This window comes from Rattus norvegicus, chromosome 20 (assembly GCF_036323735.1).
Source record: "Rattus norvegicus strain BN/NHsdMcwi chromosome 20, GRCr8, whole genome shotgun sequence".
Lineage (NCBI taxonomy): Eukaryota > Metazoa > Chordata > Mammalia > Rodentia > Muridae > Rattus > Rattus norvegicus.
In genome coordinates, this window is record NC_086038.1 from 41,835,082 (window position 1) to 41,860,628 (window position 25,547).

The following is a 25,547-nucleotide window of genomic DNA, read 5'->3' on the forward strand; positions in this document are numbered from 1 at the left end:
ATAATGACTTGACCATTAAAGAAAGACATTCAGCAATTTCAGGTGTTAGACTTTCATTTCCGTAATTTTATTTCTGGTCTTCGTAATCTGCCTTGTTGTCTCTACTGTTTACGTTAAACTCAAACCCAAGTATGGTGTTCTGTGGCAGCACCTCTCATGCTCAGATTATCCCACCCGGGCTTTTCTTTGAAGAAGGGTTTGACGGTGAGAATGCCCATAGACGAAAATGGGAAGCTTATTGCTAGCTAAATGAAACAGACAAATGGGCATGTAAACATGGGAAAACCAATATAATCTACTTCTTAATGTGGCTATAGTTAGCAATCTGCACTATCATTGAAAGGGGAAGAAATCTAAAAATGCATCTTATTCATAAACTTCTCCCTTCCACTGTGCATTTGTCCTCATAACAAAGAGTTTAAAAGTCCCTGAAATAACCCAAGAATGGTTACAAACAATACAGGAAAGGTCAAAATCATCAGCCATCAGGGCGCTTAGGGTCTGTTGGAGATGTGGCCTTGAAAAGAAACAATCACCATGGTATTATAGGGACTATGATGGGCAAGCCCTGAAGTTCCTGAAGAGCTACAGGAGGGATACTAGGTAAAACAATGGCCAGAGGCCTCATCCTGAAAGCAAGTGACATCCAGCTGTCACCAAACCAGTAAAAAGCCATCTACTGATCATCTGACTGATCCAGGTGGTGGAAAAGCCTGGCACAGTCAAGAAGTGAAAGGAAGCAAGGCGTGTGGATGAGCCACGCAGGTGACACATGGACAGATGCGGCTGGAAGGTAGTCAGGACGTCCATTCTATAGTTTAACCGAAGGACACAGGAGTGACATTTGGAATGATAGCTCCTGTAAATGCCAGCTTGGTGTGACTGAGAGATTCTTTCTGAAGTTTCTACTAGGAACAAATAGAGGACAGTGTATAGTTTAATACATAACTGTATTTAAGAGGTAGCTGAAATTTCTGATCCCCTGGATGTTTTATTAGAAACATCTTTGACTTATTTTTCTACTCATTCATAATTCATTCATTCATATCATGTCTCTGGTTCTCTTTCTCAACAAATATCAGAATTTTGTGCTTAAAAATTATTTTGCTCGTGAGGTAACTTTGCCACTCTCAATACTCACCTCTAATTGCTCCGTACTTTTTCAAACATAAGTTGACATAATTGAAAATGCTATAGCTTTCCCTAAAGTACATCATAGAGAACACAAAATGGGCTACAGAACCACATTAAAAGAGTCACCTCTATGGTGCTTTAATTCCCTGGGCTTGTCAAAAGTTGTTCAAACACTGCTTGCTGTCTTTGAATATAAAATGTAGGCAGACATGTACTAATATATCAAAAAATGACACTTCGTCAAAGAGAGCTTTCATGGGAGAATGTTCTGAATGAAATGTTTTCTTTTAAAAAGAATCCAACCCGCTTAACATTCCAAAGCAAACACAGAATGCCTGATCTCACTGCTGGTCACCACCGTCAGCCTCATCTACACTTTACTGGGTTTTGTGAGGCTCTAAAACCCTCTCTCTCCAAAGAATTGCCAGTTTTATTTCATGATAACTCTAATTTGATGTAAACTAAAACTAGCCCTGAGTCTCTTTCAAATGGACTCTCTGCAGACTTGCTAACACTTGCAATGACATCGTGAAGATACACCTAACTGTTGTCTACCAGCGAGCTCTGTATACTATAGGAAGCAACCACTCCTTTATCTGTTACAAACATCTGTTGCAGCTAACAGCACTGTCTCTCCATGAAGTACAAATTTGACATATTGACCTGTGCTGTCTAGAAGTGTCCCATCCCAGTCATTTAAAAGGCTTATAGCCTCTGGTAAGATGGTAGCCAGGAAAGACTGAGAGGACAGATGATAAAGACCTTAACAAGATTAAGAAGACAGGTATCCCTGCATGTCAGTCTCGTGTCCTCAGTGGTCCCACATTGCAGTTCTTCTGCTACGGTTTCAATGCTCTGGGTCTTCTAAGGATGTCCAGAGTTAAGGTAATGGTTGGTATTTGAAATGTCAAGCTGAAAATCAATAACTTACTATCTTTGATCTCAACAAAATAAGCTCATCTCTACTTAGGAGAGTAATTTCTACCTACCATCCACATTCTGTGCAGGGAACGGGCCCAGGTAAGCAGAGGGAGCAAAGGCAAGCAACAGAAACAGATGGTATCTGAGGTCTTTGAGATTCAGTAGAGTTCAAAAATACCCTGCAATGCCACAGAGCAGTTCAAGTGACAAAGAGAAAGATTCCAGCCACTTGACTGCTGCCTGCTGTCAATTAACATCCCCTAAAGTGTCATTCATTGGTAGAGGTACGGATCGTGCGAAGGCTTTAAGTACTTCAGAGAAGGATGAGAACAAATATTCCTCACCCAACTATAAAGATTGAGGTTTAGTAACATATTAGAAAAGTCTGCAGTCTCTGGCAGGAAAAGGCTTGTGTGTTACTTTTCAGTCGCTGTGATAAAAATTACTGTGACCAAACACAACTCGGAGGAAAACGCTTTTATTTTGTTTTTACTGTTCCTGGGGAATAGGATTCAAACATGGCAGGGGAAGCTTGGCAGCAAGCAACAGGCATGGAGGCAGGCTCAGGAAGCTCAGAAATCACATTGTCCCCTGCAAACCCAAAGCAGAGGGAGCAAACTAGATGTGGAACGTGACCTAATTAAACTCTCAGAGCCAGCTGCGGGTAATGTACTCCCTACACCAAGGCTGAACTTAACAAAGCGTCCACATCATCCCCCACACAGCCCCACCAAGTACAAAGCAAGGGTTCAAATATGTGAGCCTGAGGGGGGCACATTTCTCCTTCAAGCCACCACAGTCCCTGTATCAGAATTCTTAAGAGAATGGAGAGCTTTTAAATTATTGAAATTCTTAAAAGATTGTGAGACTTTTAAAACTGGTGTTATGTGTTGTATGATGATATTAACATGAGATCTATGGGGGTAAGGAAAGGTTTCTGGCTTTAAGTGATGTGCTTGTGGGTGGAATTTCTAATAGACTTCTAATGGCTAACCTTGATGATTGTCACCTTGAAATAGCTAGAAGAGGGAATCTCAACTGAGATTACTCTATGGACCTATCCAGGGCCTCTTACTGACTACTGAATGGTGTGGGAATGCCCAGCCCATGGGTTCCTAGAAGCTATAAGAAAAAAAGCTAAATGTGGGCCTGGAAGTAAGCCAGTAGGCAACATTCCTCCACAGTTTCCTCTTTCGTCCCTACATCCAGGTTCAGTTGAGTCCCTGTTTTGACTTCCTTCATTGACAGACTGTAAGCTGTGAGCTGAAATAAACTCAGTCCCCTGCAACTTGTTTTAGATCAGTGTGTTATAATGGCGACAGAAATTGAATTAAAACAAGAGAACACTACGATTATGATAGTACCAAATCTTAGTTGTGAATGCTCAAAACAAATGTGCTACCTTTCGTCTTCTTTAACTTGCAATGTTACAGCGAGGGAGAAGCGTTTGGCTGTGGAGGAAGCTGACGTAGAAGAGGTGGTGGTGTTAGTACTTAGGATCTTACCATTGAAAATGCTCACCCAGCCCGCTGAAGTAGAGCCTGGAGTCAGTGAGCTCTGGGGTGAGATTTTGACACCTACCTCCATGCCTTACTGATTTTTAAAGGTAAAAGGAATGCCTTGACTCCTCCAAGCTTTGACCCATTCGTCTAGAAAACAGTCCTAATATGACCTCATTAAGTCTTTATTTAACTCAGTGCCCTGGTCATATCCAGAATCTAATAAACAGTACCAAGAGCCATAAATGGCCAGGTGCTCACTGCTTCACGGATTTTTATTCTCAACACAGTGTGGACTGTGACTGAGTGCAACAGGAAACCCCTTGCAGGTGGCTACTGGAGTGGTTTAGATGATCCTCAGCGTTGATTGCCCAGGAAACTTGTTCTGCCTCATGGCTTACGTACTCCTACTTCCCATGTATGTAGATCATACTGTTGATTTACATAACTTAAAGTTAAAAATGTACTCAAGCTCACACCAGACATTCCCAGTGTGAATGAGGGAAAGTGGGCACAAAGTCCCGATCCCAGTCAAGAAGCTATTTGAAACTGATAAAAGCCAGGAGACGTTGATTCAGTTTTCTTCAATGGAATGACACTGGGTATATTGACTACACTCCTGGGAAGGCCCTAGAAAAAAAATAATGTCCTTGAAATTAGTTTCTGGTTACATTGTTGTTATGAATGATTTGATAAGGTCAGAAGGTCTTCTTCAATGTATTAAGAGCAAATTAATTTCTAAAGCTCACAGCCGTTCTATAATCGGCATCGTTTTCTTCTTAGTCATACGCTGCCTACAATGTTATAGTATGTATCCTAAGTAGTGTGTCAAGGGCATGTCAGCATCTGGCTCTCTTATACATTAGCTGTGCTGGAGATCTCAAGTCATACCTAATATAAACTCTGAGGGGACAGATGAAATCAACAAAGGATACAGGTTGATTCTGAACCATTTACTACTCCATTTTACAGCCCTTCTTTGAATGTTCCTATAAACTAAGTCGTTTCCAAATGGCTGACACAGCAGCAACAAACTTTAGCCAATTGTGTGTAAATTTAATATCTTTAGACATCTAAGTAACCATTTCAGTTAAATACAAGTACAGGCATTAAAAAGCAGAATCAATAATTTCAGGTTTAGTGTTCAGAAGCCATTGGCACCACGTGTCTGATGAGTTTTCCCTCTACTGAGTGAATGGCTTAAGTTATCTCTTCTGTGTGACATATAGTAAATGATAGTCTTTGCAGGGTCATGGTGGCCACATAATATGGTGAATCTGAATGGAGACATATGTTTACTGGAGTCTTTGATGCAAACTTTCACTTACTACTTGCTAATGTGCTTACAACTGAAAATTTATTTTGGTCCCATTATAGCTAAGAAAAATATCAGTAATAAATACCATTTAATAGTACGAAAAGAGGTGGGAGAGAGACCTCACCGCCTGATCAGGTGGGCACTCCTGAGGCTGCAGAGCGGAGGAGACCACCAACACTGCCCACCCCTGCCCACATCCCTGGCCCAAGAGGCAACTGTATAAGGCCTCTGGGTTCCCGTAGGGGAGGACCCAGGAGCGGCAGGACCCCTGTGTCTGAGACACTGCCGGAACCTGAAGGAAACAGACCGGATAAACAGTTCTCTGCACCCAAATCCCGTGGGAGGGAGAGCTAAACCTTCAGAGAGGCAGACACGCCTGGGAAACCAGAAGAGACTGCACTCTGTGCACATCCAGACGCCAGAGGAAAACACCAAACGTCATCTGGAACCCTGGTGCACGGAGGCCCCTCGGAAAGAGCGGCGCAGATCTTCCCGGTTGCTGCCGCCGCGGAGAGGACTTGGGCAGTACCCCACGAGCAATCTTGAGCCTTGGAACCACAGGTAGGACCAACTTTTCCCCTGCAAGAAACCTGCCTGGTGAACTCAAGACACAGGGCCACAGGAACAGCTGAAGACCTGTAGAGAGGAAAAACTACACGCCCGAAAGCAGAACACTCTGTCCCCATAACTGGCTGAAAGAAAACAGGAAAACAGGTCTACAGCACTCCTGACACACAGGCTTATAGGACAGTCTAGCCACGGTCAGAAATAGCAGAACAAAGTAACACTAGAGATAATCTGATGGCGAGAGGCAAGCGCAGGAACCCAAGCAACAGAAACCAAGACTACATGGCATCATCGGAGCCCAATTCTCCCACCAAAGCAAACACGGAATATCCAAACACACCAGAAAAGCAAGACCTAGTTTCAAAATCATATTTGATCATGATGCTGGAGGACTTCAAGAAAGACATAAAGAACTCCCTTAGAGAACAAGTAGAAGCCTACAGAGAGGAATCACAAAAATCCCTGAAAGAATTCCAGGAAAACACAATCAAACAGTTGAAGGAATTAAAAATGGAAATAGAAGCAATCAAGAAAGAACACATGGAAACAACCCTGGACATAGAAAATCAAAAGAAAAGACAAGGAGCTGTAGATACAAGCTTCACCAACAGAATACAAGAGATGGAAGAGAGAATCTCAGGAGCAGAAGATTCCATAGAAATCATTGACTCAACTGTCAAAGATAATGTAAAGCGGAAAAAGCTACTGGTCCAAAACATACAGGAAATCCAGGACTCAATGAGAAGATCAAACCTAAGGATAATGGGTATAGAAGAGAGTGAAGACTCCCAGCTCAAAGGACCAGTAAATATCTTCAACAAAATCATAGAAGAAAACTTCCCTAACCTAAAAAAAGAGATACCCATAGGCATACAAGAAGCCTACAGAACTCCAAATAGATTGGACCAGAAAAGAAACACCTCCTGTCACATAATTGTCAAAACACCAAACGCACAAAATAAAGAAAGAATATTAAAAGCAGTAAGGGAAAAAGGTCAAGTAACATATAAAGGCAGACCTATCAGAATCACACCAGACTTTTCACCAGAAACTATGAAGGCCAGAAGATCCTGGACAGATGTCATACAGACCCTAAGAGAACACAAATGCCAGCCCAGGTTACTGTATCCTGCAAAACTCTCAATTACCATAGATGGAGAAACCAAGATATTCCATGACAAAACCAAATTTATACAATATCTTTCTACAAATCCAGCACTACAAAGGATAATAAAGGGTAAAGCCCAACATAAGGAGGCAAGCTATACCCTAGAAGAAGCAAGAAACTAATCATCTTGGCAACAAAACAAAGAGAATGAAAGCACACAAACATAACCTCACATCCAAATATGAATATAACAGGAAGCAATAATCACTATTCCTTAATATCTCTCAACATCAATGGCCTCAACACCCCAATAAAAAGACATAGATTAACAAACTGGATACGCAATGAGGACCCTGCATTCTGCTGCCTACAGGAAACACACCTCAGAGACAAAGACAGACACTACCTCAGAGTGAAAGGCTGGAAAACAACTTTCCAAGCAAATGGTCAGAAGAAGCAAGCTGGAGTAGCCATTCTAATATCAAATAAAATCAATTTTCAATTAAAAGTCATCAAAAAAGATAAGGAAGGACACTTCATCAAAGGAAAAATCCAAGATGAACTCTCAATCCTCATCTTCGGCTGGTTTACATACAAGTGTGTAATTTCTAGGCTTGAAAGTAAAATGATGCTATCTGGTGCTGGATAGAGGAGCCTTATTTTTTATTATGGCAGCTTGCTATTTTTGTAACATGGTGATTTGGTTGAACACAATAAAGTACAGTAGTAACTGTTCTCCCCTTCTTCCTGGATGAGTGAGGAGATGATTAAATGTTGATGTCAGCATCCTTGAGCATATTCAGATGAGCTTCTGCTTCTGTTGAAAAGGATGCTGTGTTTGATTGTGGTCCGAAGCTTTGAAGCACTACTTGCCATCTCCTTCCTTGGAGGTCTCACTGTTTAAACATAACAGATTTGATAGCTTGTTGGTAAGGTGAGGTCCAGCTTGTCTCCACTAGGTCATCGTCATGTGAATCCAGTGGTTATACGGTTTTGTTCTAGGGATATTTCATTTTTTTAATAACGGTTTTAGCTGACATTCATGGAGAGAATGAATCCTTAGAACTGTGCCACTAGTGAAAGGAAATCCTGTTTAGAGTATGTTTCTTTACAAAGCTGTGTCACACCATCCTTTGGGCCCTCTGCTGGAAAAGTAGAATCAAGTCTCAAATAATGCCTTTTAAATTGTATCCTCTAGTATTATAGATGTAGGACAGTACTGTATCATACCTCTGTGGATGTAAAATAGCTTGTACCTGCTTTATGATACGTAGTAGTGACCGTGCTTTATCAGAGCTGTTTTTAATGATGTTGCTCAGAATGTTTTCTTTCCAGATGATGATTGAGAAGCTAATTTAAAAAAAAATGTTGCCAGGTACCACAAGAGTAACAGAACTGTGCTGTTTTCTCGGGTTTTGTTTTTTTACTTTTTTTTTTAATGGAGTGTGCTGGATGTCTCTACAGTTTTGTTCAGATGACTGCAGAACCTGGAAAAGCTGTTGCTGCTGTTGATGCATAACACACTGCTATTATTGGTCTTTTTATATAAATATAAATATATATATACAGATATATAATTTGAATTTTTTGAAACTTTAGCTGTGCTGTCAACTTTGGAAAAAAGTATCCCCGTTTACTGTGTTGAGTTGGCACTGTACAGAAATTAACAGCCATATTGGTCTAGAAATGTTGAACTTAAGTTTTTTCCATTTGTACAGGGGTAACACACTGTATTAAATATGTACGGTCTTATCTACATGGGTTTGATTACAAAAACTAATAAAGTATTCTCTAAATTTAAAAAAAAAAGAATTATCAAAATTTCCTGAGCCGAATCTGAGTAACATGGTGAATTCGGTTAGTTCCCAATAGGCCGCAGTAGTAATAAGTGGAGACAAAAAAAAAAAAATAGTACGAAAAGAAAATGGGTGCATTTTGCTACAAGTGTGAGTGTGCATAAATACACTTATAGAAAGAGTTCTGAATAAAAAATCAAAATAATTTATTTAATTCTTTAAAGAAAATCCGATTACGATTGGTGAATAATGAGAAATAGCATAGACACACAAAAATCCACTTCATTTAATAAAATATAGGCATGCATAGCTCTAAGGCTATATCTGAGAGGCCATATAAATATGTCTGTACGTAGTCTTTTTCTACTCTGCTAGTTCCTAACAATGCTATTTAGCAGCCATCTAGCATAAACTAACAATGAATGCTAGAGTGTAGAATGTGATGATTGGAATTTCAGAACTTGAGTAGAGGTGGGAAGATTATTATTTTAAGGCTAGTCAGCCTGGGCTGTGTAGTAAGATCTAGCTTTGAAGCATCAATGACAGGTTGTGAATTAAGTAAATATATTCATATAACTTATGAAACACACTTGAAAAAACTTCCTTTTATCTAATGTGTATGTGTGTGTGCATGCCTGCATGCATGTATGTGTGTGTGTTTGTGTGTGTGTTGTATACATGTGAGTGAAGGCACATGTGTGCTATGATATGCCTGTGGAAGCAAGGAGGCAACCCGGCATGTTTGTCCTCACCTTCCTCTTTCTTTGAGACAGGATTTGCGATGCATTGCTGTGTGCTCAGGACTGACTAACCTGTGAGTTCCAGGAGATGCTCCTGTCTCTGCCTCTTATGCAACTATGTCCAGGGTGCGTGCATTCCAGGGCTCCAACCCAAGTCTTCACATCTGCACCGCAAATGATTTCATCTCAACCATCTTCCCAGCCCAGGGCTGACTATCCAAAGCCTCACCTTTTGTTTCTGATTACCTTCCCCAAAGGCCAGTAAGAATAACTGATGAATCTGGCATGCATCCACTCACAGCTTCTACGGCAGAATTAGTCTTCCCTCTGCTATCTGGTGCTTTTCTATATTCTCGAATTAGAACAGACGTTGAACACCAAAGAGAGCAGGGCACCAACTAGTTGAAAGAAGGTGATTTTTACAGTGAATTAACTTGTTTTCTTACTTGAGGTGAATACCTGCAATCACTGATTGTCACATGTATCTTTTGTTGTAAAACTGAACTAATTGAAGATGCTGCCCTCCAGGGACCAGCTCATGGCGCAGTGAATGTCGAGAGCCCTCTTCGGTTTAGCATTTTAATTATTCGTAATTATAATTATTTCTGTTTATCGGAGATCTCGGAAAAATAAATCTAGCTTATTAAACAGAATGAGGAGCTGAGTAGCTGGAGTTTTGTTTTATTACTTACTGAGTTCAGCAGGCCTGGGAACATGCCAACTTCTCACAAGCACCAAGACTTTGGTTTTCTGACTAATGGGTAAGCAGAGTGGACGTGTGACCCACCCCAAAGTAACTGGGCTCACCTTTTCTTCCTTGATTGCTTTATAATTCTAGGTTCCACAGGTACTACATGGCAGAGGGTTGACAAGAACTCACATAGAAGAATTGTCAATCATTTATGACAATATATTAATCAGTGAATATAAACAAATTCAATAAGGTCCATTGCTAATATTAGTCAAGTTTGTTTTTTAGATCCATGGCTTTTCTTAAAACAACATGTATATTTAACTGTAAATTGTCAGCTGCTAGGAGAAGGAAGAATAGTGTTCTAACACAGAAGACGTGAAACTCAAGAAGGATGACCAAAATGCGAATGCTTCACTTGTTCTTTAAAAGGGGAACAAGAATACCCTTGGGAGGGGATAGGGAGGCAAAGATTAAAACAGACACAGAAGGAACACCCATTCAGAGCCTGCCCCACATGTGGCCCATACATATACAGCCACCAAACTAGATAAGATGGATGAAGCAAAGAAGTGCAAGCTGACAAGAACCTGCACTCCTGACAGGATCCTGATAGATCTCTCCTGAGAGACAAAGCCAAAATACAGCAAATACATAGGCTAATGCCAGCAGCAAATCACTGAACTGAGAACAGGACCCCCGTTGAAGGAATCTTAGAAAGGACTGAAAGAGCTTGAAGGGGCTTGAGACCCCATATGAACAACAATGCCAACCAACCAGAGCTTTCAGGGACTAAGCCACTACTCAAAGACATGGACTGACCCTGGGTTCCAACTGCATAGGTAGCAATGAATATCCTAGTAAGGGCACCAGTGGAAGTGGAAGCCCTTGGTCCTGCCAAGACTGAACCCCCAGTGAACATGGTTGTTGGGGGGAGGGCGGTAATGGGGGGAGCATGGGGAGGGGAACACCCATATAGAAGAGGAGGGGGGAAGGGGTTGGAGGATGTTGGCTTGGAAACCTGGAAAGGGAATAACAATTGAAATGTAAATAAGAAATACCCAAGGAGGGAAAAAATAAAAGCGTGCAGCCAGGTAAGCTGATGGTTCTACAATGGCACACCACACATATCCAAGAATTTGGGCAGCCTAAATTGGTCTGTATGGATGTTTTGTAAAAATAAAACACAAAGTTGGGTGGGTAGAGAAAGGAGAGTGGACCTGGGAACAGTAGTGGAAGGAGAAGCGAGTATGAGCAAAATCTGTTACAATTAATAGAATAAAACAATCAAAAAGAATTTATAAATGTAGTCTCTCTCTCTCTCTCTCTCTCTCTCTCTCTCTCTCTCTCTCTGTGTGTGTATGTGTGTGTGTGTGTGTGTGTGTGTGCGCGCACGCGCGCGCGCTCATGTGTTTCTCTGGATGTATGTTTCCTTTGTGTTTCATATTTATTTAAATATTGTGTATTCAAATAAAGATGGATTTGGGGGCCTCTTTGGAACTTAGTGATGTGTTAGTTTTGTATAATCTATGTACAGATTATGCAGTAACCAGATTTAATAGTTGTCACCCTCAGAAAGTCGTTCAGATATAGTCAGGGATCTAACCCATCCCTGCCTTGTTTGCAGTCTCTCTCATAGAAAACTTTAGTCTCAGATTCAAACATTCACTCTGTAGCTAGAAAATTCCTCAGTCTCCTGGTAGCCTCTAGCCAAAGGTGAGCATGATTGATGTGGAGAGTCATCTGCGTTCTTGAAAGGTCAGCACAAAGATGCAGAAAATGTAGGATTTTTTAAAGAGAGTACATTTAGTTATGCTCACATCAAAACCTCAGTCTCCAGATAGGAAACATAATTCTGCTTAAGAACATTATTTGGAGTATATGTGGGAGTCTCCCACGTTTATCCCCACCTCCAGATCAAGTAAGAATGAGTAATTGTTTATTGTACTCTAGGGTTAAAATGCACATTGCGATTTATGGTTCTTATCAATAAATTGGTTTTTTTTAAAAAAAATAACTAGAATGACCATGGCAGAAACGTTGTCTACCATCAAAACTGTGTCTCTTTCCACAAATGTGTGTGTGTGTGTGTGTGTGTGTGTGTGTGTGTGTGTGTGTGTGTGTGTAAACACAGCTACTAGAGGAAAGGATTTTAAAATCGAACTGTAATAATCATTTCCCAGGTGCTTACAAAGGAGGAACGGGACAACCAGGAAGTGAAACGAGGCCATGAGACAACCACTAGCCAGATAATCCTGTCTGGAGTAACTGAGGCGTGTCTGAATGTAGGTATGTGTATGGAGGGCCTCCCTCTAACCTTCTCCACTTCCACTCACATATGGCCATCCTCACCGGCTGCCCCACCAGCACTCTGAACAGTACTTCAACAATGCTTGCCTGCACACAGAAGTGTCTATGCAGAACCTCTCAGTGGGTGTTCAGTACGAGGTCTTCCCTGGTCTTTTGAGCTATTCTACAGTATGATTGTCAATCTCTTCTCACTCTCTAGTTTCAATATTCCCATTTCCTCCTTGCTGAAAACTATCATTACTTCTTTGAATATAGAAAGCCTTTGTCTTTGATGTCTGTACTAGCTAGACAATATTCCCAAGTAACTCTTTCCTTGTCTTATGATAGGGAAGATGAACAGACTAAGAGCGGACATATTTTAAGTAGATATGTTTGCTCACTCATTCAGCCATTTTCTCTTCAGACCATGTTAAGGGTATATGGTAAAACATTCTATTCTTTAATTTTCTGGTCTCCAAGAACAGGGATAATAAGAGTGTTGGCAAGCACCCATAAGGAAGGGGAGGGGGGAGGGGGATGTTTGCCCGGAAACCGGGAAAGGGAATAACACTCGAAATATATATAAGAAATACTCAAGTTAATAAAAAAGAAAAAAAATTGATAAAGACTTGACAGAAAAAAAAAAAAAGAGTGTTGGCAAGCTTTTACCATTGGGACAGATACCAGAGATAAACAACTTCAAAGAGAAAGTTTGATTTTTAGCTCACAGTCTCAGTGATTATGGGTCATGGTCAGTTGACTCCTTGTTTCCGAGTTGGTGAAGATTACTATGGTGGAAGGGCTTGGTGAGGAAACATTTAGCAACTCACGGCAGGCAGAAAACAAAGCATGGGAGGATGGGTCCAGGACAAGATGAATCCTTTAAAGACACATGTCCACAACCTCCTTTCCCCAGCCTGTCTCTACTTTCCAACATGTTTCAACAATTATATCATACTATTAATCCAGTGAAGGATTTAGTCATGGTTGAGTGAAAACTTACACAATCTATTCATTTCAAAGTGCTGAGACCTTCCTACGGAGAGCAAGCCTCAACCCGTGAGCCTTGACGAGCCACATCCTATTAAAAAATAAAAGACAAATTCTATGCATATTGTTGGATTGCTCCTAAGACTAAGTAAGGTAAAATAGGGAGAGAGATTAAAAGTAGATCGGCCAAATAGTTGTGAGTAAGATAAATACCGATGCAGTTAAGTCCGCAAATGGTCAAACTCATGGGAGGCAATGGTCAAGATATTAAACGCGAGAAAGAAAACAAAGATCAAAGAAACAGAAATAGCCTACTGTGTTGAGCACACTGAGAGCAGAAATAGTAACAGGCCAGTGTAGGGTTTTGGGATCCTGTGTCTGCTCTGCCACAGGGTATGGCTGCTTGGGGAGAGGCAGGAATGGGAAGTTGACCTTGCTTACCACACACCATTGCCAGGCAGGGGTCGGGCTGGAGGGAAGTCCAGGGACACCGCTCCAGGGTGGGGACAGTCTGAGGCAATGGACAGATGGAGCAGGCTCGAGGTCTCCCTAGACTTAGGCCAGGAATGGAGAAATCTGGTTCTCAGGTTCTCGGTCATCCAGGCACCACTGGAAGCCGCAGAAGAGCTGAGAATGGAGTGGGGTTCCACGGGCTGGATCAAGCCCAGGGCCGAGGCGGGTAAGGGGGAGCTCCAGCGGCTGGTCGAGGGGAGAGTTTTTGGCTTTGGAGGATTGATCTTGGCTTAGCATGACAGCTGCAGGCTTGGGTTTAGATTGGCTTGGCTTTGGCTGTGAGCACAGAGAGGTGTTCTACTGCAGATTAGATGGCTCTGTAGGTGAAGGCCTTCTCCATGGCTCCCCGCTGCTGATCCCATTAAAAAGGAGGCAGTCTATGGTTTTAAGGCATTTTATTGTCCTGGTGAAAAGTGGATGAATAAAACCATACCCCAGTTCTCAAAGTAGGCCTCAGGTTAAATACAGTGAGGGAGGATTGTCTGGGAAGGAAAGTTAATTGGCTAAGCCTTCAGGCCTTTCGGTAACTCATTAGAATGGAGATCTGTCTTGAGCCTACTTGACCTGTAGAGGGGCTTGGAACTTTGTCTTTACATGACTGATGGGCACAAATCTGTGGAGGGCTGGAGCTAGTGACAGGGACCTGATGATCAGGTATCATGCAAAGCTCCTACTGTCCCTTCAGGGTACCAGGGTTTCTAGCCTTAGCTCAACATGAAATCAAGCTGCTTTTCCTTTCTTTTCTTTTTTTCTTATTTATTTATTTTTATTGGATATTTTTTATTTACATTTCAAAAGTTATCCCCCTTCCCGGTTTCCTGTCCACAAACCCCCTACCCCATTCCCCCTCCCCCTGCTTCTATAAGAGATTTCCCCTCCTTCCCACTTTCCCACCATGACATTCCCCTATACGGGGGTGGGGGGGTGCCAACCTTTGACAGGACCAAGGGCTTCTCCCCCAGTTGGTACCCAACAAGGCCATCCTCTGCTACATATGCAGCTGCAGCCATGGGTCTGTCCATGTGTACTCTTTGGGTGGAGGTTTAGTACCTGGGAGCTCTGGTTGGTTGTTCTTATGGGGTTCCAAACCCCTTCAGCTCTTTTAATATTTTATCTAATTAGTCCTATGGGGAGCCAGTTCTCAGTTCAATGGTTGGCTACGAATGTCCGTCTCTGTATTGGTCATGCTGTGGCAGAGCCTCTCAGAAGACAGCTATATCAGGCTCCTGTCAGCATGCATTTCTTGGCATCAGCAATAGTGTCTGGGTTTGGTGGCTGGATGTATATGGGCTGTATATGTAGGTAGAGCAGGCTCTGGATGGCCTTACCTTCAGTCTCTGCTTCAAACTTAGTCTCTGTATTTCTTCCTATGAATATTTTTGTTCCCCCATCTAGGAAGGACTGAAGCACCCTCACTTTGGTCATCCTTCTTGAGCTTCATGTGGTCTGTGGATTGTATCTTGGGTAATCCCAGTTTGGGGGCTAATATCCACTTATCAGTAAGTGCATACCATGTGTGTTTTTCTGTGACTGGGTTACCTCACTCAGGATGATATTTTCTAGTTCCATCCATTTGCCTATGAATTTCATGAAATCATTGTTTTTAATAGCTGAGTAGTAGTCCATTGTGTAAATGTACCACATTTTCTGTATTCATTTCTCGGTTGAGGGACATCTGGGTTCTTTCCAACTACTGATTATTATAGATAAGGCTGCTATAAACATAGTGGAGCATGTGTCCTTGTTATATGTTAGAGCATCTTTCGGGTATATGCCCAGGCGCAGTATACCTGGGTCCTCAGGTAGTGGAATGTCCAATTTTCTGATTAATCTCCAGATTGATTTCCAGAGTGGTTGTACCAGCTTGCAATCCCACCAACAATGGAGGAGTGTTCCTCTTTCTCCACATCCTCCCCAGCATCTGCTGTCACCTGAGTTTTTATCTTAGCCATCTGACTGGTGTGAGGTGGAATCTCAGGGTTGTTTTAATTTGCATTTTCCTGATGACTAAGGATGTTGAACATTTCTTTAGATGCTTCTCATGCATTCGATATTACTCAGATGAGAATTCTTTGTTTAGCTCTGTACCCCATTTTTAATAGGGTTATTTGATTCTCTGGAGTCTAACTTCTTGAGTTCTTTGTATAAATTGGATATTAGCCCTCTATCAGATGTAGGATTGGTAAAGATATTTACTGATCTGTTGGTTGCCGTTTAGTCCTATTGACAATGTCCTTTACCTTATAGAAACTTTGCAACTTTATGAGGTCCCATTTGTTGATTCTTGATCTTAGAGCATAAGCCATTGGTGTTCTATTCAAAAAAATTTCCCCAGTGCCCAAGTGTTCGAGGCTCTTCCCCACTTTTTCTTCTATTAGTTTGAGTGTATCTGGTTTTATGAGGAGGTCCTTCATCCACTTGGACTTGAGCTTTGTACAGAGTGATAAGATTAGATCAATTTGCATTCTTCTACATGCTGACCACCAGTTGAACCAGCACCAGTATGTTGAAAATGCTATCTTTTTTCCACTGGATGGTTTTACCTCCTTTGTCAAAGAACAAGTGATCATAGGTATGTGGATTCATTTCTGGGTCTTCAATTCTGTTCCACTGATCTACCTGCCTGTCTCTGTACCAATATCATCCAGTTTTTATCACTATCGCTCTATAATACAACTTGAGGTCAAGGATGGTGACTTCCCCAGAAGATTTTTTATTGTTGAGGATAGGTTTTGCTATCCTTTGTTGTTGTTGTTGTTGTTGCTTGGGGTTTTTTTTTTTTTTTTGTTATTCCAAATAAATTTGTAAATTGTGCTTTCTAATTCTATGAAGAATTGAGTTGGAATTTTGATGGGGATTGCATTGAATTTGCAGATTGCTTTTGGCAAGATGGCCATTTTGACAATATTAATCCTGTCAATGCATGAGCATGGGAGATCTTTCCATCTTCTGAGATCTTTAATTTCTTTCTTCAGAGATTTGAAGTTCTTGTCATACAGATTATTCCCTTGCTTGGTTAGAGTCACACCAAGGTATTTTATATTATTTGTGACTATTGTGAAGGGTGTCATTTCCCTAATTTTTTTCTCAGCCTGTTTATCCTTTGAGAAGAGGTAGGCTACTGATTTGTTTGAGTTGATTTTATATCCAGCCACTTTGTTGAAGTTGTTCATCAGGTTTGGGAGTCTCTGGTAGAATTTTTGGCATCACTTAAGTATACTATTATATCATCTGTGAATAGTCACATTTTGACTTTTTCCTTTCCTATTTGTATCCTTTTGACCTCCTTTTTGTTTTCTGATTTAGGACTTGGAGTACTACATTGAATAGGTAGGGAGAGAGTGGACAGCTTCTTCTAGTCCTTGATTTCAGTGGGATTGCTTCAAGTTTCTCTCCATTTAGTTTGATGTTGGCTACTGGCTTGCTGTGTATTGCTTTTACTATGTTTAGGTATGGGCCTTGAATTCCTGACCTTCCCAAGACTTTTCACATAAAGGGGCACTGATTTTTGTCAAATGCTTTATGACCATCTAATGAGATGACAAAAACTTTTTTTCTTTGAGTTTGTTTATATAATGGATTTCATTGATGGATTTCCGTATATTGCATCCCTGGGATGAAGCATACTTGATTATGATAGATGATCAGTTTGATGTGTTCTTTGATTCAGTTTGCAAGAATTTTATTGAGTATTTTTGTATCAATATTCATGAGGGAAATTAGTCTGAAGTTCTCTTTCTTTGTTGAGTCTTTGTGTGGTTTAGGTATAAGCATAAATGTGGCTTCATAGAAGGAATTCGGTAGTGCTCCATCTGTTTCAATTTTGTGGAATAGTTTGGATAGTATTGGTATTTGGTGATCTATGAAGGTCTGATAGAATTCTCCACTAAACCCATCTGGTCCTGTGCCTTTTTTGATTGGGAAACTTTTTTTTTAAGTATCTTTATTTGAAGCATAAAAAAGAGTAAACAAAAGTTGGTATTACATTTCATTTTCTTATGTAATCTTCTCAACGAAGGTATAAAAATACATGGCCACTTGGTATTGTGAGCTCGTGAAAATGTCAAGACGGTCACAGTCACAGGACAGAGAAGGCACTTACAACATACAGCGAGAAGGAAGACAAAACCAGCTCAGAGGCACACAACTGAGACTGCTTGGAGAACAGTCTCTCCATCCGATTGGGAAACTTTTAATGACTGCTTCTATTTCTTTAGGAGTAATGGGACTGTTTAGATGGTTGATCTGATCCTGATTTAACTTTGGTACCTGGTATCTGTCTAGAAAATTGTCCACTTCATCCAGAATGTCCCATTTTATTGAGTATAGGCTTTTGTCATAAGATCTGATGATTTTTTTTAATTCCCTCAGTTTCTGTTGTTATGTGTCCCTTTTCATTTCTGACTTTGTTAATTTGGATACTGTCTCTGTGCACTCTGGTTAGTTTGTCTAAGGGTTTATGTATCTTGTTGATTTTTCTCAAAGAACCAGCTCCTGGTTTTATTGATTCTTTGTAAAGTTCTTTCTGTTTCTACTTGGTTGATTTCAGCCGAGTTTGATTATTTCCTGCCATCTACCCTTCTTGTGTGTATATGTTTCTTTATGTTCTAAAGCTTTTAGGTGTGCTGTCAAGCTGCTAGTGGCTCTCTCCAGTTTCTTTTTGGAGCTCTGAGTTTTCCTCTTAGCATTGCTTTCATTGTGCCCCATAAGTTTGGGTATGTTGTGCCTTCATTTTCATTAAATTCTAAAAAGTCTTTAATTCCTTTCTTATTTCTTCCTTGACCAAGTTGTCATTGAGTAGAGCATTGTTCGCCTTCCATGTGTATATGGGCTTTCTGTTGGTTGCTTTCTGTTGCTTGCTTTCTTTCTTTCTTTCTTTCTTTCTTTCTTTCTTTCTTTCTTCCTTCCTTTCTTTCCTTCTTTTGTATTTTGAAGACCAACCTTAGTGCATGATGATCTGACAGAATGCATGGAATTATTTAAATATTCTTGTATCTGTTGAGGACTGTTTTGTGACCAAGTATATGATCAGTTTTGGAGACAGTACCATGAGGTACTGAAAAGAAGGTATATTCTTTTGTTTGAAGATGAAATGTTCTATAGATATCTGTTAAATCCATTTGCTTCATAATTTATGTTAGTTTCTCTGTGTCTCTGTTAATTTCTGTTTCCATGATCTCTCCATTGATCAAAGTGGGGTGTTGAAGTCTCCTGCTATTATTGTGTGCAATGCAATGTGTGCTTTAAGCTTTAGTAAGGTTTCTTTTATGAATGTAGATTCCCAGGCTGCTTTCCATGGTCTCACAGGCCAGTACCAGTGCCCATCCAATGCTGCGCATTTATCAGTGCTTAAATATCAGAAACCCACAATATTTAGTGGGGCTTTGTTTGTTTGGTTATTCATGTTTTAAAATGTAACTGCATGGCCATAATCAGTAGACTGAGGACTGCCCAGAGTATTATTGGTCTGCTATGGCAAGAATCAACAGCAGAGTAGATACAAAAGGCAGACTTTTATTACACTTGGAGAAATTCAAGTATACTCCAGTGATGCTCAAATGGGACAAATTAGCAGCCCTGAATGATCCCTGGCTTGCTATTTTTATTTTATTTTGTGTAAAAAAATCTTTTATGAGACAGGTGGCATATTCAAAGTTTGTGACCCTACCATGACAGATCATGGAAAAACAGATCTTCCTTTGAGTCCCACTTTAAAGCCCATGAGGGAAGGCTATCAAAATCCCAATGCTCAGGATATTATAATAAAGATGAAGTCGTTCAAGAGGAGTGGCCTGCCTGTGTTCTGGTTCATTACATCCTCCCAGGACCTTAGCTCCTTGTAGAACAGGAAGAACTCAACTGCAACATCAAGCATGCCTAATCACAGATTTGTGTTCTTTAAGTGTCATGAGAAATATCTGTAGTTGTCTTCATTCCTCTGCATCTAACTCATTGTTTAACCAATCTAAATCAATGGGTTAAAAATTGCAACTCAAGACTATTGTATATGGAGTCTCATTTGAGGAATGATTCTTTGGCAAACTATCTATCAGGAACTTTATGAGTAATAAAACCTATAAATACATAGATTTTAGCATTACATGTGTACCACACAGCATGCCTGGAACACGCTAAGGTCTTCTCCTGTGTTAGTCTGGATTTTTGACATTGTATATACTGTTGGGGAGTGAATACATTTACTGAACTTTTAAGTATAAGCTTCAGTTATTTTGATACTAAAAACATCTCAATCTCAGAAAACTGTGAGGTTCTTTCTGTTTCTTAGTACTTAATTGCATTCCTACCGAATTAAAAGTGCATGAAGCACAGCATACAGCATAAAGATTTTATTTAGATTTAAGGGAGTTACCATTTTTTCCTTTTACTCTTTTGTTCATCCATTGTTTCAGATGCCAGCTACTAGATTGTTTTACAAAGCCGTACTTTAGCCTGTACAAGAACAGGTAACTTCAAGGATACCTTCACCAGTATCTTAGAAATCAACGAGAAAGGAGGAAAGCAGCGTTATGTGTCCACTGTGAAAGCCTGCCCCGAAAAGGCTCTGCTTCTGAGATCTATTGCTGAGAGGGAGACTCTATGATCAATTGCTCAATTCCGTCTGTCCAATTCTGACTGTCAAGTATTTCTAAAAATATAAGCTTATAATGGCAGCAATTCATTTGAGGTCTTTAATGGCCTCCTTTGGAGGGGGCATTGATCGTTATTGTTACTTATTAAGCATCGTGATGAAAGAACGGGACACAGGGATAGTGATTACAGGAAGATGGCAGCAAGTGACTAATCCAGGGCATATTGGGGAGATGTAGTGCTCAGTTACAACGATGTTTTGTAAACTGTATCTATACAAATACTGTTTCCCCCTTTTAAAAAATAATTACACGTGTACAATGCCAGTTTATGGTAGTATTGCAAAGTAGTACCACACAATGGAGAAAGGTTTCTGGCTCTCACTTAAAGTGTTCCTAAGCATATATTCTTCAACACACAGTAGGACAGCATTGTCTGAAAATACTCAGGCATTGGATTTGTTCCTCATGGGGTTCCTGTTCTGTGCTTGACTTAGTGGGGCTTCTATTGCTGTGGTAAAACAACACGAACAAAGTCAACTTGCCAGGGAGGAGGGGGTGTGATTTTTATCTTACAACTCTCAAGTCACATTCCTCGCTGAGGGACAGGAGATCAAGACAAGAACCTGGAAGAAATAACTGAAGCAGAGGCTGTGGAGGAGTGCTTCTGACTGGCATGCACCTTATAAATTACTCAGCTTGCTTTCCTATAAAACCTAAGACTACCTTAGGGGTGGTACCACCCACGGTGAGAAGACCCCTCACACCTCAATTATCAATCAAGAAAAGGCACCACAGGCTTACTTATAGGTAAGACTGGTAGGGGGAGTCATTTCTTCAACTGGGGTTCCTTCTTCCAAAATGACTTTAGCTATGTCAAGCTGACATAAAGCTAGCAAGCACAATGCTGGACACTTTTATTTTCTGATTCTTGGTCTTTGTGTGTGTGTGTGTGTGTGTGTGTGTGTGTGTGTGTGTGTGTGTGTGTGCATGTGTGTGTGTGCATGTGTGTGTATGTGTGTATGTGTGTGTGCATGTGTGTACATGTGTGTGTGCATGTGTGTGTATGTGTGTGTGCATGTGTGTCTGTATTGTGTGTGTGTGCATGTGTGTGTGCATGTGTGTGTATGTGTGTGTTCATGTGTGTGTGTATGTGTGTGTGCATGTGTGTCTGTATTGTGTGTGTGTGCATGTGTGTGTGTGCATGTGTGTGTGCATGTGTGTGTATGTGTGTATGTGTGTGTGCATGTGTGTGTACATGTGTGTGTGCGTGTGTGTGTATGTGTGTGTGTTCATGTGTGTGTGTATGTGTGTGTGCATGTGTGTCTGTATTGTGTGTGTGTGTGCATGTGTGTGTATGTGTGTGTGCATGTGTGTGTATGTGTGTGTGTTCATGTGTGTGTGTATGTGTGTGCATGTGTGTCTGTATTGTGTGTGTGTGTGCATGTGTGTATGTGTGTGTGTGTGTGTGTGTTCAATTACTTCATGGAGATAGTTCACAATCTTAGACACCTAGGGAAATTGAGGCTTAGGTAGTTTAATAAATAATAAGATAATAAATACTAAAGCCAATAAAAAATAAAGCCAACACAAGCCTATTTAACTCCAGTTGCTCTTCAACTTTCAGGTAAGCTGGATTGGAATACGTGAAGAGACACAACCAAAACAAAAACAATAATTAATAATAGCTACCATGTATTAATGTGCCAGGTGCTGGGTTAGAGCTCCACAGAGATTTAAATCCGTCACCCTAATAAACCACTCAAAGGGGTTCATTCATCCCAGCATTTCCAGATAAATTAGAAGTTCATATATGAGGTCCACTTGCTGTACAGAATATTATGGTCCAAGGACATTGAATTGTGGATACAAGAAAATATACCTCGTAAAGAACAGCTCTTCCTGATCTGTACCAGTTATTCTCTTTATTATATAATATTTTAATCTAAGTAAAGCCTTCAGACTAAGTCATTCTTATCTTTTCCTCTTAATCTATTCCTTCAATGATTTCAGCTCTATTCCTTCATTGATTTCAGTTTTATTTAGAAGTGAATGAGTTTTATGGTGGCCGGAAACTATTACGAAGTTACTGTTTATTCAATTGCCACACACTAGTTTTATGTTGATTTTATTGCTGCCCAGATTTGCCTCAAAGTAAGATTTTAAGATTACGTATTTGTGCACTGAACTTGTGCTTCATCATGTAGAGTGTCACAAAGAACCAAAACCATAAAATCAAGTTTGTTAAACTCAGGGAAATTGTCTCACAAGTATCAACTGTTATTCTGAAACATCCGGAGTTAGAATGTAGCATATCCCAATGACTCCTGTCCTGATCTTACAAGAGACTTACTGCAGCCCTTGGCATTCAATCACTACACAAGTGTCTAATTGATGCTGCTGTTTTCTGACCTCATGCTGGCCTCCTCGACAGACAATAAGAACTCAAAAACCCTGCCTTTCATGAGCTTTGCAAATTAATTAGTGAGCAATTATATGACACAATTTTATAATAGTATAATACCGAAATAAATTAAAGTTTAATACCAAGCAACAAAATTAGAAGAGTGCTCCAAGTTCCTGACTAGGAGGGTTTTAGGTGGACAAGGTTTACAAATCTTCTCCTACATCTGAAAAGAGATTGAAGTCTCAGCCTAGGGAGGTTCTCTTAGATGTTGAGAGACAACAAAAACTGTGTCGTGAAGTTTTGTGCAGGGAAACTCCAGAATACACATCTGGAAGGGGAGAAGAAGTCAGACACCCACAGCCTTTATTCTCCTAAAGACTCTGGCCTTTGGCCCCCGATGTGATGGCAGTTATTGAAAATTTTGAGCAGAGGAGTGGCGTAATTAAAGTAATGCTTTTAAAAAGATTAATTTGGCAGGATAAGGCAGGATGAATTAGTGGAAAGAGACCAAAACAACAGAGCTCCTGCAATAATTCAGGTCTAAGGTGATGAGGTTCTGGACAGAAGTGGCAATAGGGACAGAATGAAAGAAATAAATAGACAGGATGGCACAAAGAAAGACTAGAAACCCTGTGACTATCTAGGAAGCACATCCTGCATCGGGACTTGTATTCTTTACAATGTAATTCTGGTTATGGAAACATTATATATAGTAGTCATAATAGGAAATTCCACCTTGGAAGATACCTTTATTCAATGCATCATTTGTGTTATGCAAAATATTCTGTTAAATTCCTACATTTTAAGAAAAAATGAATATGCATAAGACTGACTAATAAGGAGTTAATCTTTATTCTAGCACAATATTCTTTAATAACTACAGTTGCAGGATGCCAAGAATTAGATGACCGAAGAAAGCTAACCTAAATAGTGATGTTTCATTTACATCCAAGTTCCTGCTGTTTTAGTTTAGCTGTTGTGTTTTCCACCAACAACTGGTTTTTTTTAAATTGTGAATTCAGAATAAAATAGCCTATCTTTATAAATGTATTGGTATGGTATTCTAACCAAGATGAGGGTTTCACGATGCCTACTTCTCCAAGTTAATTCAATTGTTTCCACAGTGGCTCAGTGTGACAGTTTCTTCACTTGTGCAGATGGGAAGCAAGAACCCCAGGACAGGTAAATCAATGACTTAGTTGAGATAGTGAGGATTCAGGCAGCTAGCTTTTTCCCCCAAGCCTTGTAGATCACATGGAGAAAACAGACTAGAAAGCAACAATTATTACCTCTAGTTATTTGTGTTCAGGAGAAAGATTGTCAGGTCAATGGAACCTTCCTTTGAAACTACACGCAGGCAGAAAGCCAGTGTCACTTAGGTACTGCTTTAAATGCATCAGGTAAAACAAGTTGTAGCTCCAAGTATTAATTCATTCCCCACTTAACATTGTTAAAATATTTATGATTATAATAAAAATGCTAACATATCGTTATCCATTTTCCCCAGCTTTGAGATAAAAGCACCTGTCTATTCTCTCATAAAGAGAAATGCTGTCAAAGTTTGATAGTAATTTATGTCATCCGTCCATTAAGTTGATTTCATGGCAGTCAACACAGCTATTGTCCATTTATGTGAAACCTGAGGACCGCTCTAGGTCTCCACAAAGGCCGTTTCATACCTGCCCTTTTGTGCAGCTGACCTTGAAGGGAGTAGGGTTTGGTAATTTATGGCGAACACCATCTAAGAAGACCCATTTGCAAGATTTGCTGTCATTTAGTGCTAAATGATCAGTGCTGAGTCCTGAGACAATCTCGAGCTCCTGACAGAGCAATCCTATAAAAAATATTGCCCACCCACCCAGGTGTCTTTTCCAATTATCTGGAGTAGAAATTAATACTTTTAAAAGCTGCTAGTTTTTGAAAGGTTATTACAATTTATTCCAGCAGTTTCTTTTACACATTATGATGAATTAGTTTATTACACCATTATTTTCCATGTCAGCTTTTTAGAAGATTGAACATAATGTAGAAACATTAGTGTGAATGGCAAACATACTAGTTTATAGCTGAGTCATATATTTCTTCGAGAAAAATGTGCTCAGTTTTTAATAACGGGTAATTTTATGTTTATGCTCCCTAATGCGGTTGTCAGGTGTTATTTATTTCTGTTTAGTAAGAACTAGAGAAGTTTCTTTCAAAATGTTAATGGTGGTTTAGACAGGTTTTAGAGTCATAGTAAGAATATATTACTTAAATGTACAAAATATGAATTGGAAGTGTTTTTCCCTAAAAGCTAATAACTTCTAAGGTTTCCTGACAGCAGTTTAATATATAACTAATTCCAGAGAGAATAATATGTTGATTTCAATGTTTGCCCTAAATGCAGTGTGGGGGTGGGGAATTTTAAGCTATTTTCTAAACCTTAATAAATTTCGAGTCTTTTTTAAACTAAATGTCCTTATCATAAATTATTTGTTACTTCATAAAATCACTTAGAAATATACAATAACCTACAGATAATTTGTAAAGTGATACAATAAATTGTTGATAGAAATTTCTTCCCGTTAGACATTTATCCACACAGTGTATCTACGAAGATAGTAAAAATACATAATTCCCCATTTAATAAGATATTAAAAACATACATTGTACTTCCACATGACAAGATTGATCAGACATGTTCCAAATAGTACATTATATACATTCATAGATAGATAGATAGATAGATAGATAGATAGATAGATAGACAGACAGACAGATATTATAGATATAATTCAAAGAAAACAACAACTTTGAACATGGTGGGAGAGGGAAAAAAGCAAATATATTTTGAGTATATTTAGCCTTTGAGATTTTATACAACTCTAGCCTGTATTTTGATCATATTAATTTCCCACTGTACCTCCCCCACTGCTCCCATATATATTTTGAATAATATTATGGGGCAGACATTTTACAACAGTTGAGACATTCAAAACAACATCATA

The 25,547-nt window shown here is 39.9% G+C and overlaps 1 protein-coding gene across 4 annotated transcripts in view; it reads left to right on the forward strand.

Moving 5' to 3' along the window:
• Hs3st5 (heparan sulfate-glucosamine 3-sulfotransferase 5) overlaps positions 1-25,547 on the forward strand; it is a 310,766-nt gene that overhangs the window by 173,297 nt on the left and 111,922 nt on the right. For 2 of the 4 annotated variants that reach the window (NM_001106392.1, XM_017601623.3), the window contains one exon: positions 11,958-12,063. The exons of 1 other annotated variant lie outside the window; for it this stretch is intronic. The gene's annotated coding sequence lies outside the window, so the exon portion shown is untranslated. The remainder of the gene's footprint in view (positions 1-11,957; positions 12,064-25,547) is intronic. One more of the 4 variants, XM_017601625.3, reaches the window with a different exon arrangement.